Genomic DNA, 5,000 nt, shown 5'->3' on the forward strand with positions numbered 1-5,000 from the left:
AACTAATAGGCCTATAGTTATTTGGTTTCTTTTTGTCACCTTTTTTGAATATGGGAGTAACGTTAGCTAGCTTCCATTCTATTGGGACATCTCCGGATATGATGGATTTCTTGAAAATAATTTCTAATGGAACAACAATCTCATTTTTTAATTTCCTTTAAGATTCTTGGATGCCAACCGTCAGGCCCTGGTGTTTTGTTAACTTTGAGTTTGTCTATACACCTTTTAATTGTTTCTTTTGTTATATTTACCGTAGTGAGTAAGTTTACCCCAGACTTTTCACAGGTTTCAGTTTGGAATTCACTTTGAGGTGTTTCGTTTACGAATACCGAGCTAAAATAATTGTTTAAGAGATTACACATTCCTTCATTTGAATATTCAAGTTGACCGTCAGCAGATAATAGTGGACCAATGTGATTCCTAACAACCTTTTTATCTCTAATGTAACTATAGAATTCTTTGGGATTCTCTTTGGATTTATCAGCGATGTTCATTTCGTATTGTCGTTTTCTTTTTCTTATTGTCTTTTTTAAATCTCTCTGTATTGATACATAACTTTCATAGTCATTAGATGCACCCGAGCACTTATATTTCTTATAAGCCTGTCTCTTTTTAGCAATACTTTTTTCAGTTTCTTTGTCGAGCCACTTAGGGCGAGCCTGATTTGGGGGACGTCTGTCCTTAAAAGGAATGTAAGTTTGAATCATCTTAGTGAGCGTATTTTGAAATATTTCCCACATCTGATCTACAGGCCTTTCGTTTAATTTTTCCTCCCAATCTGTAAGCTGAAGCTCCTGACGTAGTTCTATGAACTGAGCTTTACTGAAATCGGGTATTTTAGAAGCACAAGTATCTATTCTAAAATTGTTTAGGAGTTTGAATCTGACTAAGTTGTGATCGCTATTTGCAACAGATTCACCGACTTCTACATCAGTTGCCATGCTTTCGCGGCTAGTGATCAATAAATCGAGTAAGTTTCCATATCTTGTGGGCTCTTTTACATGCTGAATTAAGTAATTGTCACCAAGAAAATCAATCAAGCGACTACCTATATGGCCATGTTCAAGGGTCATCCAATCAATGTCAGTAAAATTGAAATCACCCATTATCAATAAATCCCGGTTGCAGAAACTAGACAGTTCTTGAAATAACAGTTTGTCGTCTGCTAATGATAATGTCTTTGGCCTATATATTACACCTATATTCATTTTTTGTCCATTTGTTTGGGTTAACTCAACCCACAAACTGTCATATGCATCCTGTTTCACTTTCTCTAAAACACAAGCATGAACATTGTTTTTAACGTACAATAGAACACCCCCACCTTTCTTGTGGTTTCTATCCTGATGAAAGTGTTTAAATCCCGCAATATTAAATTCAGCTTCGAACTCTGTACCATTTAACCATGTCTCAGTTATTCCTATCATATCGAGATTTTCGCTTTTGACATACGCCTGTATTTCTTGAAATTTGTTCCTAATACTACGAGCATTAAAGTACATAGTTTTAAGAAACTCCTGATTATTTCTTTTTGCCACATTTTGAGTTTCAATATCATGTCTTATATTATCATTTTGTTTTTTATTTATGCCTTGCTCTATATTATTATTATTTGGTCCTTCATTGACATTCAATGTCTCATTAACATTTCTCCTATCAAAATTAACATTTCCCCCATCACGGACATCTGGTCGATTACGGTCATCAGATCTATTTTGTACATTTTGTCCCCATACGTCACCGTGATTCACGCCGGCCTCCCGTCGTTCAGTGACATTATGTCCGGCATCCCTTTCTAAAATTATATTTTGTCCTCCAGTGACATTATATCCTACCGTGATATTTTTTCCTCCACTATAATTACATCCCATCGTGATCTTTTGTCTTCCACTGTCATTACATCCTATCTTGATATTTTGGCCTTCATTGACATTCTGTCCGGTATCTCTTCCTAAAATTATATTTTGTTCTTCACTGAAATTATATCCTACCGTGATATTTTCTCCTCCATTATCATTACATCCTATCGTGATATTTTGTTCTCCACTATCATTATTTCCCATCGTGATCTTTTGTCCTCCACTGTCATTACATCCCATTGTGACATTTTGTCCTAAGACATTACATCCTAATGTGTCATTTCGTCCTCTAGCGATATTACATCCTATCATGATATTTTGGCCTTCATTGACATTCTGTCCGGTATCCCTTCCTAAAATTACATTTTGGCCTTCAATGACATTATATCCTACCGTGATATTTTCTCCTCCATTATCATTACATCCTATCGTGATATTTTGTTCTCCACTATCATTACTTCCCATCGTGATATTTTGTCCTCCACTGTCATTATATCCCATTGCGACATTTTGTCCTATGACATTATATCCTAATGTGACATTTCGTCCTCTAGCGACATTATATCCTAAAATTATATTTTGTCCTATACTGGTACATTGTTGTACATTAATGCTATACTCTACACTGTTTTCCCAAGTACATTCTATTTCCCCTTCCCTTTGGCCTTCTACCCTAAAAAAGGAGCTAGTTCATTACAAACTCCCACAATGAGGTTTGTAAGAACATCTTTGCCTCTGCGGGTAAGGTGGATCCCATCAGAAGCGTAAAGGTCATGGCGCCTAGAAAAGAGATACCAAGGATCAAGAAAGTGGTATCCCAATTGTGTGCACAACTGCGATATCCTATCATTGATCCCTATGGCTCTACTGTTCCAACACGAACCTGCGTAGATCCTCGGAAGGATCCCACAGACTACGTGACGGCTCCCACGTTCCTTCATCTCCTGAAGGAGGACCTTGTAATTCCGAACAAGCTCCTCTGATCTCACCCTACCTACATCGTTACTACCCGTATGTACAATCGTAACCGTGTTCTTCCGTCCTTGCTCCCTGATGGACCGGGTACAATCAACGATCCCACGGCCCGGTTGACATACAAGCTTGCAACGTCGCTTAGTCTTTCGCTGCAGGATTTCGTCATAGCCTCGAACCATGGAGTCCCCCACCACCAAGAACTCCCGGTTTTCAGCCACTTCATCCTCCAGTAGAGCAAAACGATTGACTAGAGCCAGCGGTTGCTCCACAGGGCACACGTCTACCGAACGCGGGCTCGACAAACGGGACCCCACGGAGCGCCACTCGCTCATGGCAGTGACAGTAGGTAAAGAAGTGGAACGCTCTTTGGGTTGTGGGGAGGGTTCACTCTTCTCACAGAGCGCACTCCTGAGAAGCCGAATTTCCTCCTCACACATCCTGAGACGGACCTCTAGGTTCACGCAACCTTCACAAGCCATTTCGCTCCCCCTTTAGCAATAAAAACGGCAAAGAGAAAATACAAATCAACAAAAAAAAATCAAAGCGGTCTCTAATAAACTAAATACGCGAAGCTTACTCTGCTTACCTTATACTATTTCTCCTACCTTTGGAATACGGTAACAGAAAACTGTTTTGAAATTAAATAGAACCTTGCACTTTATCTTATATCTGTAACTGTATAGCGCTATACGTATACAATTACAAAAACACAACACAATCACTTAACACTATTAGGAGATATAAAATTCACAGGTATTCACTAGCTGGTGTCTATGCAGAAAAACGAGATCTCTAGCTGAGGTCACGAGCGGACTGAGCTGAGGTCACGTGTGGACTGAGCTGAGGTCCACATATATATATGTATGTATATATATATATGTATGTATGTATGTATGTATTCATATGTACATATGGGTATATAAATATATATATATATATATATATATATATATATATATATATATATATATAGAAATGTAGTAGCACATTTGTAAATGACACACAGGGACCCACAGTCGGAGAAAGAATAAACTTCGAATAAAGAATAATCCTATATTTCGGCTATCAACTGTAGCCCTCTTCAGGAAAGTACATAAGATAGAGAACAGAGGGGACTTATAAACTACAGTAAGAAGAGATGTGGACAGTTGACCTCACTCAGGCGCGGGGCAAACTGGGGTGGCGGAGGAGGGAGGGGGTGAGGAGAGGGGAGGATGTAACGTCCGCACTAGCTTACTTACTGCTGCGCGTGAGATGATGTCAGGTGTCCACTGCCCTTTAGAAATATTAATATTAGGGCATTCCTCAATTAATGCTGATTCGACTATTTTCCTCCTGAAACCACAGTGGGACTTGAACACTAATCTGGCCTTACCCCAGTCGAAAGAATGATTCTTATTTTTGACATGAAGAAATACAGCCGAATTTTCTTGCCCATACCTAATTGACCTTTTATGTTCTGCCAATCTAGTGTTCAAGTCTCTCCCGGTTTGACCCAAGTAAACCAAATCACAATCTTTGCAGGCTACAGTTGATAGCCGAAATATAGGATTATTCTTTATTCGAAGTTTATTCTTTCTCCGACTGTGGGTTCCTGTGTGTCATATATATTTATATATAGAGATATATATATATATATATATATATATATATATATATGTATATATATATAATATATATATATATATATATATATATATATATATATATTATCAACCACAATGCACTTTGATTCTAAGCCATCAACATGGTAAGAACCGTAGAGGCAACATGCAGAAATTGAAACGTGGTACGCTCGAGGACTGGAACCTACGGCCAGCACGTGACCAGTGCTGTAGTGACAGTGTTGTACAATATATAAATATATGTATATATATATATATATATATATATATATATAATTGTGTGTGTGTGTTTGTGTCATTTTGGCAATTGGAAATAAACTCATCTGCTGGGATTCGAACCCCCGCCAGAGCGGAATGCTTCACATAAAGCGAGGACTGTACCGCCTGTACTACACTGACCCTTCAAAACAGAGCGAATTAGTTCACGGCCTAGTCATTCTCCCGAGGGCACTCGGGTGAAACGTAGTATGTACTGTATTTCATCAAATCCTTTATGCAGGCTAGTCTTCCGACAAGTGTTTATTTCCAAATGTCAAAATGA

Source organism: Oratosquilla oratoria, chromosome 15 (genome assembly GCF_046742065.1).
Source record: "Oratosquilla oratoria isolate Oo_2021 chromosome 15, ASM4674206v1, whole genome shotgun sequence".
NCBI classification, from domain to species: Eukaryota; Metazoa; Arthropoda; class Malacostraca; order Stomatopoda; family Squillidae; genus Oratosquilla; species Oratosquilla oratoria.